At 52.3% G+C, this 16,100-nt stretch overlaps 1 protein-coding gene across 2 annotated transcripts in view; it reads left to right on the forward strand.

Annotated features, from left to right (window-relative positions):
• The first annotated feature begins 1,541 nt into the window (after window positions 1-1,541).
• Window positions 1,542-16,100, forward strand: part of SPATA13 (spermatogenesis associated 13) — a 225,457-nt gene continuing 210,898 nt past the window's right edge. For both annotated transcript variants that reach the window (XM_064493261.1, XM_064493263.1), the window contains exon 1: window positions 1,542-1,871. The gene's annotated coding sequence lies outside the window, so the exon portion shown is untranslated. The remainder of the gene's footprint in view (window positions 1,872-16,100) is intronic.

The raw sequence follows: 16,100 nt of genomic DNA on the forward strand, positions 1-16,100 counted from the left end.
AGAGTTTATGGAGAGGTTTTACAGGAAGTCAGCATTCATATTCTCCCTGACACTCCCTCGCTTACTTTTCTTGACATAATTATATGATGTAACATGGAGAAAATGTTTGGGTTTTTTTTAGCTGAGTCCCATGTTATTGTCCCCAGATCCCTTGTCTTCAACCCACAGAGCTGCATACACTGTCATTTTCTGTGGGGGTCGTGAGAGGAAAAGCTCGATGTCCAGCTCTTCTCAGTCAGGCGGTCCCCTGACTCAGCTGAGATTCACTCACGTTTTAAGGAAACTCAAGATGTGGTCCATGGAGTGGGGAGGGTGTAGCTCGGTGGTAGAGCGTGTGCCTAGCATGTACGAGGTCCTGGGTTCCATCCCCAGTGCCTCCATTTAAATAAATAAAAACCTATTTACCTCTCCCAGAAAGACAATTAGAAAAAGACATGGCCCGTAATTTCAGTGACCCCCTGTTGCATATCAGAAAAAAGTCACTTTCTATCACTCTGTCCCCTCCCGCCCCAGCTGTAGGAGAGTACCAGCAGCCGCCACGCGGCAAACGCGCGGGTCTAACTCATCTTCAGTGTGAAAACTCAGGGAGCAGAGCTGCTGTGTTACGTTACACACATAGGACACAAGGGACAGTGGGGGGGCCTGGGCCTCTGAGTTTAGGTGCCATCCTTCAGATGGCGGCAAATCTGGTTAAACCAGGAAGTGGTTTCCGGGGAAGCGCCCCCTCCTGACCGGCGGGGGCTCTGGGGCTTACGTTCACCAGGAAGCCGCCCCTCCCTGAGCCCGGGCGCAGGCCCGGGCCGTGAGCATCTCCGTCTGCATTTCCTGGCGGCGTGGGCTTCTGTCTCTACATGCCCCCGCCTGGCCCGCTTGTCCTCCTTGGTCTCCCCTCCCCGGAGGGGCCAGGGCTGGGGCTCCTGCACGGGTGTTTCCCTCGTAGAAATCATGGGTGGCTATTGAAACACTCTCCCCACCTGCGCTGCCGGCGCGGTTAAGTAGGAGAAAACAGCCAGGGCGTCACAGGTGCCAGCGAGCCCTGCCAGGGCCCGGCGCGTCTGCAGGCTGCTGGGTGCGGCTGCCCGCAGCAGCCCTGCCCGCAGCCTCCGAAGCTCCGGAGCCGAGCTGGCTCCCTGGCTGGCCCGCAGGGCCTGGGCAGGGGGACAAAGCGCCCCCACCCCCACCCCGGGCTGGAGGCGGGACAGACCGCGGTGAGACAGGTGCCCTGGGCTCCCGCGGTGTGGGGCGGAGGGGAGACCACAGAACCACGAGCTGGCCTGGCTCTCCTCTTCCGTAGAGGCTGCTCCTCTGTGATCACACGTCTTCCAGGATGCTAGGAGTCCCTGCCTCCCCTCTCTCTGCAGAGAGCCCCACCTGAGACTGAGGAAGTAGCTGACCCCTCCGGAGGCCGAGATTTCCTGCACGGGGTTCGGAGGAGGAGGGGAGGGGAGGGGCTGTGAGGACAGGTGGACACACGTGGGTGTCAGAGACAGCCTGATGTGAAAGTAACAGCTGTGAGCAGAGAAAGGAAACCAAAAGGGAAATTAGTGCATGGCCCGCCCCTCCGGGCGGATAAAACTGCTGAGAAGCACGGGGGTCCGTGGTCCTGGACCTGCAGACACTGGAGGAAAGGTGTCGGAGGAACCTGGGATGTTTGCGGCGTGTCCTTGGTCTTAGCGGGTGAAGCTGTGATTTTGCCTCCTGAGGACATAATTGCGGGAAGCTGCGCCCCAGGAAGGGCTGTGGGCCCCCTCTGTCCAGTTTCCTGGCAGTTTTTGCTTCATCTGCTCTGCCTTCCTGCCTCTCTGCCCACCTGCTCCTCCAATGCAGCAAATATGGCTCGTCTGGTGGCAGAGAGTGCGTCCTGAGAACCGGTGAGTGATGGTAGACTTCCCCTTTTGTGCTAGTTCATAAAAGAGAAAATGGGTGCAGTCAGCCGAGCGCCACGGGCCGCACACAGTAAGTGCCCAGTAAATGTTAGCTGTTGTCTGTTGTGCCCGTGCGAGGTGACGTGCGTGAATGAACAGTGATCAGTCATCCGCCTGGAGGTCCAGAACCCAGTGAGGTTTCAAGCACGTGCTCTCATTTTTACAACGACCCTGTGAGCTGAGGGAGCAGGAGTTTTTGGAACCAGAATCTCAGAACTTTTCAGCTGAGGGGCCTTGGAGGTGATGAACTCCAACCCCATCACTTATAAACGAGGCAGCTGAGGTCCAAGGAGAAGAAACGTGGTGAGGGGGGTACAGAGCTGAAGGCAGGTCCCTGTCTGGTTCTTTTCTGGTGATGGAAGGGATGGAGAAGGGCCGGGCTAGGGGTGAGAAACCAGTTTTCAGGCTTGTGCTATAAACTCAACTGAGATGCCCACAGTTCCTGAAAGGGGCCTTATTAATTAAGGCAAGTGCAGAGGAGGAGGGAAAGACGCAGCAATTTGGGAGATAGTAATACTACTTGGTGACCAGTTGGATCTGAAAGGAGACAGAGACCACAGATGGCTCAGAAGTTTCTAATTTGGTAAAAAGATAGATGGTGATTAATTGAAATAGGGCATATCGAGTAAAAAGCAATGTTGAAAATGAGTTTAACTTGAGGTCTGTTGAGTTGTGATGTTTTCAGGACTTGGAGATAAAAATGCCCTTTAAAGACAGGAAACTTCAGGTGTGGAGAGAGTAATTAGTAACGCTGTGGACACCAGCAGGTGGCGCTGGCATAACTGGTGTTTTCCTCTGTCCCAGGAGCACATGCTAAGAAGCGGGTTTTAAAGTGAAGGTGGTCACCCACTCGGACCTGCGTGCCTCTGTCCCAGCAGACCGACTGCCCTGGGGGAGGAGAAAATATAACACAGACAGCACTGCTCCAGTCTTGCTCGCTTGAAACTAAGACTGAACCTTTGAACCTTAAGTGAGATAAACAATGAATTGAATATCTCAGTAGGAGATCTCAAGGATTAAGAGTTCTGATCTTGGGGAAGCAGTCATAAATATGTATATTTAAAATATTCCCTTTTGTGGGCAAAAGCACCGGTGCCCACCCTTTAGATAGAGTGAGCTGGATTACCTGCCAGTGAGTGGTCCCACTTCCAGCAGAGGACCGGGAGGGGGTGAGTCATTTCAGGATGCTGTTTGCTGCTGCCTTAGATGAGGAAGAAAAAGACAGTGCCCCCTTCCGTCTCAAAAGGCCCTGTCAATCGGACCGTCTCTTTTGGTGACTTGAAATTTGGATGCAAATAATCAAAGTAAGATTCATCCCAGAGAAGAGGGCCCTCAGTCAAGGCAGTGCTGGGAATGACAAGTGTAGTTGAGGTTGTCCAGACGGAATGTGGAACAGGAGGCAGGAGACGGAATTCTGGCGTGACAGACGGTTCTTGAATTAGCCTTCCCAGCATCTCCCTCCCTCCTTTGGGTAACAACATCCCGTTTCCTTGGGGCTGCCCCTCCACACCCACCCGTCAGTCCAACCTGTTGGTGCAGAGACGGCCACATTCTGGGCCTGGGGCTGGGCATGCCACCCAGACATGCTCATCAGAGCACTGCCACCCCTGGTCACATGGGGGGTTCAGGAGGAGCAGCTGACTCCCTGGTCCCCATGAGACCATCGCCCTTGGTCTTCTGCTAAAGCTGCTTGGGAAAGGGCCCCCCTTGTCTGCTGGGGTTGTGGAGCTGGGGGGGACCTGCAAGGAGACAGCCTCACCGCTGTAGGGAGACCCTGCCCAGGGGACACACCGGGGAAGCAGGGCGGAGAGGTGAGCAAATCCTGACGCCCAAGCTCACAGACACGGTGTGACCAGGCTGGCTCTGTTTCTCAACTTCTTGACGGAGCCGCTGAATCCCCACTCCTACGCAAGGCGATTGCAGTAGTGATCTGATGCTTGTGACCAAGAAAAAGGTCCTGACTGAGGCCCTTGGGAACATTAATATTTAACACATGCTTCTCGGCTTACCTCCGGATGCCGCGTGGACACGCACGGGGCGCGGCAGCGGCTCGATGGGCTAACACGCCCTGGCCAGCTGTTCCTATAGCAGAGCTGAAAAGTGGGACAGGACTTTTCCCCATCAAACTCGAACTCTGGATGGGACTCAGGTTCTGCCAGTGGGGTGAGCTGTGAGAGACCTTGATGAGAAATCGGTCACCTCCCGTGACCGCGTGAACCTCCTGTGAGTTGATCCAGGACAGAGTGACACGGGGCGAGTGGAGCAGGGTGCGGGGCACCCACCCCTCCTGGCGCAGTGCCTGCAGGAGCTGGTAGAGATGCTGTGCCCGCAGCTTGGTGGCAGCTTTATGTCTGGAAGCCGGCTCCCTGGCAGAGGCGGAGCAGTTCCGGTGTGTGGCTTGGGGTTCCAGAAGTGTCACCCTCCCACCCCTTATGTGAACTCTCCGTCCTCTTAGGAAAGCCCTTTCTGATTCACCTAGCTGGCGGAGACTCTTCAGTTTGTTACTAAAACCTTGGCCGATGCTGTGCAAAGCACACGTTTCTAGGGAAACAAACCAGAGGCTTTGTCAAATTTTCAATAGGTTTTGTAATCCAAAAAAGGCTGTGGGCTTAAAGGAGGGAGAGTGCGGGAGGCAGCGCTGGGAAGGGGCGCTGGGAGGGTTGCGCTGAGGAGGGTAAGTCAGCAGAGTTGACCATCCCACGGAGAGAGACATTGGAATCAGGTCACTGCACTTGGCCGTTTCAGGAAGGTGGAGGCAGGGTCCTTGCTGCGGTAGGCTGGGGGGTGAAGGGCTGATGAAAAAGGACAGGAGTACAGGATGTTTTTGAAGCAAACACGGGGAGTGAAGGAAAGAGAAAGGGTGAGAGATTGATCTTCAGGAAGAAGGGAAGTTGCTTTCCTTTCTTCCCTCCCTCCTCCCTCCTTTTTCTCCCTCCTTTCCCCCACCTCTCCCTCCCTCCCTCCCTCCCTCCCTTCTGCTTGTTCACATGCTGAAGGTAAGGAGCCAGTGGAGCGGGGGGGGGGGGGGGGGGCACTGGAGACACCAGGAAGAGGGAGTGATGGGTAAGCCCGTCCCAGGCAGGCGGAGGAGCAGAGGTGGCCGGGGTCAGGGAGGACGTGTCCCTTCAGGGGTGCTCCAACGATGATGGCAGTGGACAGGGGTGAGAGGGCACAGGGACGTGTGGACGCTGTCCCCTCTCCTTCTCTGCCTCTCCTGCTGGCAGTGCGCAGGAGGCAACGGGGCGCGTGTGGAGCTGAGCAAGGAACTGCAAGGGCTGCTTTGGGGAACAGAGAGGGCCCTGGGTCGGTCAGGCGTGTGCAACAAGAGGGGCAGAGAACCCGGCTCAAATGGACTTGAGCAGAAAGGGAAGCCCCTGGCGGTGGCGTCCAGGGAGGGCTGCCCCCAGGAGTTCCCACAGGGCCGTCAGAACCTCCCTCCGTCAGGTCAGTCCTCAGAGCTGCTGACCGGCCCTGCCGTCTTCTTGGGATCAAGTATCGGGAGAAAGGAGAGGGCCCCACCCTCCTGCATAGACCTGGATCTTCAGCTCATCCTGGGACCGGTCACCGTGCGGGGATTTGAATGGTTCTGATTGGCCAGCCCCAGGCCATGTGACCGTTTCTGACCCAATCATCGTGCCTGGGGGATCTCAAGTGCCGAAAAGCCAGGTGTGGGTCACCTGTCCCAGCCCTGAAGGCTGCTGGAGCCACGCTGGGACCACATCCCCCAGAGAGGGAGGAAGATGAGGAGGTGGACGGAGGGAAGACAGACAACAGGTGTGAATGACAGGCACTGCTTTAGCACAAACAGGGCTCCTGTGTCCTCAGTAAAGGGAGCCGGGAGCCTTCTGCCGCGGCCAGGGCCGGAGTGTGGGAGGAACGGCAGATGACCAGCGTCTGAGACAGCCCGGGGGGACCGAGAAGAAGAGACTGAATCTGAATTAAAGGGCTGTGCGGAGGGCCCGTAGATGAGAGAGCAGTTGTGAGACATTTTAGTCGCTGAGCAGCACTCGGTAGCCAGCCCTGGAGTGTGAGGCGAGAGAGCAGAGAAGCTGGGAGGGATGTACCCCCTGCAGGCGGCTCTGTTAAGACGTGTGCACCCTGCTCGGGTCCTGGGGGCGTGGGGGTGGCTCTCTGCCCTGGCGGTTTCCATTTGGTTTCCAGTAGGTGAATAACGAGAGGGAACCTGAGGCTGAACAGCACAGGCTTTATTCAGTGGCCAAAGAATGGAGGAGCGGCAGCCGAGTTCACAGATCAACTTCTTGCCCGTCTCAGGAGAGGGATTCAATTTTAGAGCCACGCGGGGGAGGAGTGAGGCTAATGGCCGGGAGGCACGTGCGTCCGTCTACCTGGGAGGGGGCAGGGCTTTCTCGAGGGAGTGGGGTGCCACCCCCTCTTTATCCTGTTTTGGCCCATAACGTCCAGTCCTGGCCGCTGGTGGGTGTGTCATTTAACATGCTAATGTAGTGGCATCAACGTGTAATGAGACTCCGGGTCTGTTGGAAGCCAGATTGTTCACCATCTTGGTCCTATCTGGTTCCATCTGGTTTTTCCTTTTGCATGTGTGTGTATATTTTCCTTTCTTATCCCTGGACCCTTTTACTTAAAGATGTATGTTTACTCCTGCTCCAGGTGGGCGGGGGGGGCGGGGTTGGCAGATTTTAAGCAAGGACATTGCTGCTAAAGATGGGAGCTGATGGGTTTTGAGCGAAAACCTGGGGCAGCTCTGGCACAGCTCTAGCCAGGACGTAAAGTGCTCTTTATCAGTCGGCTGATCCGTGGGAAATTCCCGACCTGCCCTTGGAGGCATTCGTTTGGGGCACACGCAGACCACAGACAAATTCCTGTGCAGGCACGTTTACTCCTGGGAACAGCGGAGCAGTGTGCTTTGCACTGGTCCCCAGACAAGGAGCAACAAGGGCTGGTAAGTTGTATCCTTCCTAGGTTTGATCGCCTGTGACTGTTAATCACATGTAACTCAGGCAGTACTTAAAATAGCTGGGCCACCAGTGAATTGGTATGTAATTTGCACAAATCCTGCTTTCAGTTTTAATTTTATGTTGCTCTCCTCAGGGTATTTTTTAATAGCAGCAATAATGTTTCCTGACTCCTCACCCCCTCTCTGCCCCCAGTCTCAATTTTTCTCATTCATTCTTTACCGTAACCAAGTCTTCTCCCTCGAAGATCTTCGGCTGAGTCAAGAAACATTGCGTCTGGTGGGAAATGGGACAGGGAGGTTTCCAGTAATCCCTGTGGGACAACTTTGAGAACGTGACGTCGGAGCTTAGGGGTGGAATTGAGCATGTGTCGTGGGAAGAGCAAGAGAATGGAGTTTTATCTACTTCACACAAATGTGTGTGTGTTTCCTGGTTAGTATGGTAGGTTGCACCATGTCCTGTAACAACTTCTAAGCAGATTTCCTTGCCTCTAGCCCTGGTCCTCTGTGCCAGTTCTATGCGACTGCTAGAATGACCTCCCTAGAGCACAGCGCTGACAAGACTGCCCCGTGCTCGAACACTGATTCACTCCTGGAGAACCAAGCTCAGGGCCCCAGGCATGGTGTTCTAGACCCTTCAGGCTGTCCTCAGACTTCCTTTTCGTCATGTTTAATATTTAAACACAAAACATGTCAATACACAGAAAAGTTCAGGGAAAAATATAACAAACCTCAAAGTGCCCACCAAGATTAGGCTGTGAGTCCGTTTGTCTTTGTTTGAAGAGAGTCTTACAGGTGCAGTGGGAACTCCTGGCTGCCCCGCGTCCCTGCGCGGAGCCCAGGCAGTGCCCCTGCCGCCGCCTTCCTCTCTGCCCTGGTGGGGATCCCTCTCCTGAAGCCAATCTGTCCTTCCCAACACACTGGGTGGCATGCATTCTGTGTTCTAATCTCTCCCGGCATAAGTCTTTTTCCTCAGCTTGGTCATCTCAGCTACTGTGTGCGTGTGCACGTGCACACTTCCCAGAAGCATTTGTGGAGCGCAGCATAAATGAATCAATGAATAAACAGATTATTTCAGCAAGACTGCAAGACTAGACAGGGTAGGATGAGCCGATCGAATTATCTGGACCCATTACAGAATACTGCCTCAAAGCTAATTTTTGTCAAGCTAATGTTTTCATAAACAATGTTGTTTATAATTTCACAACTTTGGTACTTTCTGCTAGGGAACCAAGCTCAACCCCATCCTATATAACCATCTCAAAGGTTAAAGGTTAGAGTGTCCTGCTTCCTTGCCTTGATCAGACTATTAGTAAATAAATCGCAGGGACAATCACAAGCTGTGGTTGGAGGCGGAAACAACAAAACCCACTGTGACTAACAGAGCTTAAAGAAACCCACACCATTAGTCAATGGATCCTTCTCTTTGAAAAAAGAAATAATAAAAAGTTCAGGCTTGTGAATGCCTTAATCTGCCTGCAGAAGGTTGTATGTAAATCACATGCAAATTAACCCACTGTGCTCACAGTGACTAAAGGCAGTCACCCACAGACGTGGGGTGTAGCTAGTTCTTTAATAGCATTTTGGGATCTAAGCCATCCCTTTGGCCTTGAATGAACAGGGCTTTTAAGTGTCTTGCCCTGATTAACCTGTTCTGTGCTGGAGTCTTTTCCCAGCTCCACGTAACAACGTCTTCTGATGTTCCGCCACGTCATTTCACGATCAATGTCCAGTTTTTTTTCTTTTGTGATTATGGAAGCTGCCTGTCCTATAATGTGGAAGGGATTTTAAAGGCTTGCTTTTTTTCCTCTGACCTACTGCTTCAGTTTCATTTTACACACAGATGGGTTTGGCAGTTTTTAATGACTTGGCAGGGCGAAACAGTTTCTGGGGAAAAACTTCTTTTTTAAAAGGAAAAACCAGACATTTTTTGGTCCCCACTGACCTAACTATAGTCCTGGCAGTTGCTGTCATTTTCTGGTTTAATGAACAATGAAGTTATATAAAGACCCTATTTACATTATTTTAACCCGCCCCCCTCCACGTTGGTTTATCTTAGTGTGGTTCTGTCTTGGGCTTTTACGAACTGCACGAGGTGTGGATAAATTGACCCACTGGGAGAAGGGAGAGTGTTTGAAGGTCACTGAGTCTCCACGTGCTGGTTGTCTTGCTTAAGTAACCAGCCGAACCTTGCGCTACACTCTAGAAAAATTCACTTCTTTATCTGTTGCCCAAACAACCCTCCAGGAAGATTTAAAATGCAAGAGAAATCATCTGAGATCTTCCTCTCCTGATAACAATTTTTGCTTTCCTTTCAGAGAATTTGTCCATTAGTGCACTTTTTGCATAGTTGCCTCCAATAACATTTTTTCCCCACTTAATTAAAAAAAATGCCATTTTGTAACTGAACAGGACCCTGTGGGGCCTTCCCAGGACAGACCCATCCCCCATGTCCTCGGCTGTAGCCCCTCTCTGAAGCACCCAGATCATAGTATCTCATACAGATTTCCTGAGTTCTTCAGATGCTAAAAACCACACCAAATGGAAGACAATAACCGCTGGACGATCACGAGCATGGAGCCCCCAGACCTACTGGCACCTAAGGATTGACCAGCATCTACCACTCAGAATTGTGCGCAGCTGATCACATATCCTGGGGCGCCCCTCCCTCAGCAGGCCTTTCAAAATGCTCAGCTGAAACCCTTCTGGGCGTTTGGGGTTTTTTGGGCATGAGCCACGTGCGTTCTCCTCGCTCAGCCCTGCAGTAAACCTGTCTCTGCTCTGAACTCCCATGTTTCGATGCTTTTTGGCCTCACTGTGAGTAGGGCACAGGAACTTGCGTTCAGAAGCAGTTTTATGTGCAAAGCACACACCTTCCGGACGCAAGGTCTCTCAGGGCCTGCTGCCTCAGCGCGTCAGCATCGCAGGCTGGGTGGTTCCTTGCTGCAGGGCTTGTCCTGTACATGATATCACGTTTAGTAGCATCCCTGGTCTCACCCGCCACGTGCCAGTAACACCCCCAGCTCCCCAGTTCTGACAGCCAGAAACATCTCCAGACACTGCTCAATGTCCCCTGAGGGTGGGGGACTTAGCAGAATTGCCCCAGTTGAAGACTGCTGGTCTCTTTTTCTTTTTATCCTATTGGAGGAAAACAAGGGGTGATGAGAATGAAATCCCGTGGTCCAGGCAGGAAGAAAGGCACATGGTCCAGGGCGGCGGCAGCAGCCTCTGAGGACGGCTTGCTGGCTGACCTGGGCAATAAAGCCTTATACCAGGTGGGTATGGAGACCCCAAACCAGGAACAAATAGGCACTCTGTTGGCGATGTGCGTTGTGCCAGGCACTGGACATTGACCTTAGTTTTTTGAGAGGTAATATTATCCGTGTTTTACAGACGGGGAAACTGAGGCTCAGAGAGGTTAAGTAGCCAGCAAGTGGGGGACCCAAGATGCTGGTGCTGAGCAGGAGGATATACAGCTTACATCCCACCTCATACCGCTGCTCCAGTCCAGGCCTGCCGTCGGGAGCGGCACAGCGGGCGTCAGCTGCCCACCCACCAGAGGGAAGTGGGGCTGGCGAGGTGGTGGGTGCTCTGCTCTCCCCGGAAACCCTGCCTTTGGCTGCACTGTTCAAAGGCGGCCGAGGGTCTCATCCTCCTCACTCGCTGTCAGAACTGATGGAGGCAGTCGATCTGGACACCTGCAGGACGCTCATTAAAGTGCACCTGCCCCAGGGCAGGAAGGGACAGGAGACCAATGGTCTGATTGAGCCCTGCCTGTGTCTTCCTTCCCTGAGAGTCGGAGAGCCCCAGAGAGAGGGCTGGGCCAGGGCTCCGGGGCTTCAGGCCCACCCCAGCTGCCGGCCAGGCAGAGGGATGCTGACCGTGGCCCTGTCCTTTGCAGGGTAGGGTACAGAGCTGACGGTGGGGCATGATTGCTCAGGGCAGCACTGAGATCTTCAGAATCTGCATCGTGGGGAGAGGAGGAGACATGTGAGCCGGATGGCTGTCAAGGGAAACTTCTGAGTTATTAAGCGGGGGAATTTCATTGTTTCTACTGTGCTTTGGGTGCTGGGTCCTCTCCACTGGATCCTCATCAAATCTGGAATAAAGCCCACTTCACATGTTGTTGCACCTTGCGGTTGGGACGCGCTGGGAAATGGGCCTGAGGCTTGCTCCGCTGGGGTTGGGGAACGGGGCGTACACAGAGGCTGACCAGGCGGGGCTGGCACATCTGGTTGTTGTGGTGGCTGTAGGTGAGCCATCAGGACAGAACCACGAGGGTCTGCCTGCGCACCCCACACTCCACACCCACTAGCGCCCAACCTCGTCACAGCCTTATGTGCTTGGTGGTGACTTCTGCCATTTTCCAGTTACAGGAGCTGAAGCTCAGGGAGGTTATGCAACTTTCCTAAAATGGTGCAGGTAGTAAGTAGCAGAGCAGAGATTGGAAACCATCTGCGACCGGGCTGCAAGCCAGGGCTCTTTGCTGCCCCGCCATGCTCCCTGCCGAGGAGGAGGAGGGCAGGACTGGAGAATTCCTCGGTTTTCCCGTTTCTTCATGGGCAGAGGGGTCCTGACCGTCTTTTGATGGGGAGAAATGAGGGTCCTTCCAGGGGGTCCACACCACCCAAGCCCTATAGGCCTGACACTATGGGAGGCAGGGCAGACCCTGGGGAGAGACAGTCACTTCCACCAGCCTGTCCTATGCCAGCCCGCAGCCGCTCTGTCCTGGAGACCAGGCAAACACATGATTGCACTCAGACCTTGTTCATCTCCCAGTGGGTGTGAGTCCTTAGAAGACAAAAGAGCAGAGCTCAGAGGTTGCTACAGCAGGTCCTTCAGGTGAAGTCTGTTTGGGGGCTGCCATGTTAGCAAGCCCACCCATTTGGCCAGTCTTGCTCTGGCTGACTATGCGCTGGTGTGCAAAGGGCGATATCCAGCCCCTGGCTTTGTTCCCTGTGAGCTCCTAGTTGCACATAATCGGACACCAACCATCAGTACCAAGGACAGCGAACAAGGATGCTGTAAGGCCTGAGAGCCCAGATGCCAGTTCTGTCCTGTTCAGTTACTGTTTGTAGGTTGAAAGAAGGACATCCCAGTGAAGCAAAGAAGCAGCAAGGGCCCTTCCCAAGCTGGGTTTGGGGACCCAAGATCTTTGGGGAAGCAGAGTAGCCCCCAGGGCCAGGCCAGGACCCAGTGGACCAGAATCAAACCTGAGAAGCCAAGAGCGAGGATCAGGTGCACGCCTGTTGCGTGCTGGGGAGGTTAGGAACGCTCAGAACCCCAGAACACCGCCACAGCCTCGAGGGAGGGGGAGCCCTGTGCTCCCCAGAAGGAAACACACAGAGAAGACCCGTTGGCATCTCTGACTTCAGGACGGGGGGAGCCTTTGTGTTCATTCATGTATGTGTATTTGAAGACTCTGCAGATATTAGGAGACTGTGTGTGGGTATGGCCTTTGATGTGCTGGTACTTTTCTAGATGCTTGGGATAAAACAGTGGACAATAGAAACAAACAAACAAAAAGCCCTCGCTTGCAAGGAGATTGCACGGCACGTCCACCTATCTACACCTCCGTGTACGTACGTGCAGAATGCGTGTGTGTGTGTGTGTTGGTCAAATCACAGCCACTTGCGCCCGTCCTAGTGGTTAAGGCAGCGCTGACAACCTGCTGCCTGTCAATCGAATAGATGCTAACCGTGAAGCAGAGCTTTTCCACGAACTCTGCAGATTATATTGCAAAATGCAAAGGCACTTTGTTCCTATCATGAGATTATTATCTTATTGATACTAATTGATATAACAGCCTTTTTTTTTTTATAAAGAAATGATGCTGCAGAAGATAAACTTCTGTCCATTGAATGTTCGAGCGACCAGGACGGGAATTAGAGAGTTTTGCACAATCCGAGCTTTACCGCAGGTGTTTCAGCAGAGTAGGGTGGGGTTTGGGGATGTTGTACTGGGTTTGGACTGGAGTTGACGAAAGCCTGGTTTGCCTCAGGGGGTTGACATTCTTTAAACAGAACAAAATATGTACAGAAATGCCTCATCCAGCCCATCAAAGCTTTCTTATGGAAGTTAGTCTATCTTCCTAGTTCAAGACTTGGGAGGTAACCCACTGACGTTGAAGGTGGAATGGCTGTCATTTAACAGCCAGACTGCCTGTCCTTGGCCTTCCTTACCCTGATCTTGTCACTAAGGCAGAGCAGCACTGGACTGTAATAAAACCTCGCAATAACAGACTGCATCTTCCAAGGCACTTTGCAAAAACTGACTGTGGAAGACTCACTCATGTTGCTGGGGGTGCAGGATGGAAGGCAGCTGGCAGTTTCTGACAAAACCAAACGCCCTCTTGCCACATGAGCCAGTGGCCACGCTCCTTGATGTTTACCCGAAGGAGCTGGAAACTTCTGTCCACACGGAAACCTGCCTACAGATATTTGTAGCAGCTTTATTCATAATTGTCAAAACTTGGAAGCAACCTGGATGTCCTTCAGTAGGTGAATGGATAAATGGTGATGCATCCAGACCATGGAATATTATTCAGTGCTTGAAAAATGAGCTATCAAGCCATGAAAAGACACAGAGGAAACTTAAATGTTTAGTACTAAATGAAAGAAGCCCGTGTGAAAAGACTACATACTGTATGATTTCAACAGTGTGACATTCTGGAAAATGCTATGGAGACAGTAAAAAGACCAGTGGTTGCCAGGAATTAGAGGGTAAGGAGGAGTGAATTGGAGGAGCACAGAGGATTTTAACACATGGCAAATACTCTGTATAATACTGTAAATGGTGCATACGTGTCCTTACATAGTTGCCTCAAACCATAGAATGTACGACACCAAGAGACAACCCTGAACTGTGGACTCTGGGTGACAGAGACAAGTCCGTGCAGGGTTGTCGGTTGTAAGCAACGCACCGTCTGGTGGGGGTGCTGATAGCAGGGGAGTTCGTGCGTGTGCGGGGGCAGAGGGTGTATTAGGACTCTCTGCACTTTGGCTCAATTTTTCTGTGACCTTAAAACCAGCCTAAAAATAAAGTGTATTAATTTTTTAAAAAACTTAAAAAAGAAAAGGTGGGCTTAACAACCAGAACTTGATCATTCAAATATGATCCATCTGATAGGTCTTTTTCTAACTTGGTCCATGTGGCTGGTAACAAATTTGCACAGAAACGTTTGCTGGGGGCCTTCCGCTCTCTCCCGCGCACGAGTGCCTTTTTCCGCTTTCAGCGAGATTTGCTGGTGCAGCAGTGGTGCATCCCCGCTTTCACGTCCTGGGAGCAGCATTGTGTGAGCGCAGCCTCGGTGCCTGTTGGCAGCTTTCACTAATTGTTTACAGTGCTCTAATTTTTACACTCTCTTTAAAGGATCTTTGTGTGTGCTGATTGCAGAAGGTAATATTTCTGGCATCAGTAACCATGGTAATGAATCATCCTCTCTCAGAACTGGTGCCAGCTGCACCAGTGCCTTGATAGTAGCACCCCGGTGTTCTGCTAATGAGCGACTTCTCGTCTGTGGTGGGAGGACGTTCCCACGTCTTCACAGGTTTGCTTGGGCTGAGTGAAGGGCTCTTCCTGCGGAACGACATTAGATAAAATAAATCCCATTTGCTAAAACCTGGATCTCAAAAGGAAAACATTCCGAGTTTCAGAAAGCAGAGCAGGCAGAACGAAAGCCTTTGAAGGTTGGGTGGAGAGCCCCCCACCCCTTCCCCACTCCCCCCACCCCCTCCCCACTCCCCCACCCCCTCTCCACTGCCCCCAACCCCACATCCATCCAGCCCCCAGCATCTCTCCCAGGCCTGCACAGAGAGCTTTCCATCAGCATTCTCCTCCGACTCCTGGAGAAAGGAGTGTAAATATTTCAAAGACTGATGCAATGAATAATTTAAGAGAAATGAAAAAACCCCTCCTAAACTCTCTTTGAATTATGTAATGGGAGCTTTGAAATATGTTAGCATTTTGCCTTATCAGACTTAACTCTTTTTTTTGTGGGCAGATTGAAGTGGAAATGTAAGCCATTGTCTTCCTTTATTCCGCTGACTAATGACGGGCCGGGAGAGACAGAGGGGGCGGCGCCGTGCAGGACACCCTCCCGGCTTCTTCAGCAGCGGAAGCCCTGAGCACTGCCATCTCTAGCCCAGGCGGCTTTTTGAAGAGAGTTAAGAAAAACGGATATCCAGAATAGCCACTGAGTCTTCTTTTTCCCTTGTCATTTTTTTAAAAAATAGAAACTCCTTTTATTTATTTATATAATTATCACATTTTGTTCCTTTGGGGGGAGGTAATTAGGTTTATTTATTTTTAATGGAGGTGCTGGGGATGGAACCCAGGACCTCATGCATGTGAAGCATGTGCTTCACCCCTGAGCTGTGCCCTCCCCCTCTTCCTCGATGTTTAGCCGCGGGCCCCGGGCCTCACGGCTCTGGCGGGGACGCCGATGCCAGGCGCTCACCAGCGGGCGGGTGGCAGGGGGCCACGTGCGCTGCTCTCCGGGCCCTCTGATTTTATCCCTCTAGTCTCTCTTTGATGTAGATGTTGTTGTTTCCATTTTGCAGATGAGGAGGGAAGCACAGAGGTTCCATAAGTGTCCGCGTGTCCCTGGGTGGCCAGTGGCAGGGCCAGGACTCGCACCAGGAATTCTGAGAGCAGAGCTCTTGACAGTGTCTCTGTCTCTCTCTGTCTCTGTCTCTGTCTCTCTGTCTCTCTCTCAACACTCCGCCCTGGAGGAAAGCACACAGGGAGGCCCAGTTTCAAACCTCTGCTCCGCCGCTTGCCAGCTGTCCCGCGTAAACCCCTTTGTCTTACTGCAGCTCAGCTCTCTTCCCCACGAAGTGAACATAACAGCACCTGGTTCACGGGGCGCTGGGAAGGATCCCACGAAACTCGTCTCATAAAAGCCTTTTAGAAACTCTCAAGTGCTGTGCAGGTGGGTGAATGACAATGATGACGATGAAGATGATGATTCCTGGAAAGGCAAGTAATAAAAAATACATTCCTAAAGAATATTAGAATAGGGCATAAGAATTCAAATTTCTCAGAACTGGGTGATGAAGAACTCGCTGATTTCAAAGTGTCGTTCGGATTGAATTAGCTTGTACATTTAAAACACATCGTTCCAAAGCAAGCCTGAGACAGACATGTTAAAAATAGGATCTCGCACCGTCATTGTTATTGTTTGAAACTGTCCATCCTTTTCAGAGGGACTAATGTGATGTCACTTAGGGAAACAAACCATA

Source organism: Camelus dromedarius, chromosome 13 (assembly GCF_036321535.1).
Source record: "Camelus dromedarius isolate mCamDro1 chromosome 13, mCamDro1.pat, whole genome shotgun sequence".
Taxonomy (NCBI): domain Eukaryota; kingdom Metazoa; phylum Chordata; class Mammalia; order Artiodactyla; family Camelidae; genus Camelus; species Camelus dromedarius.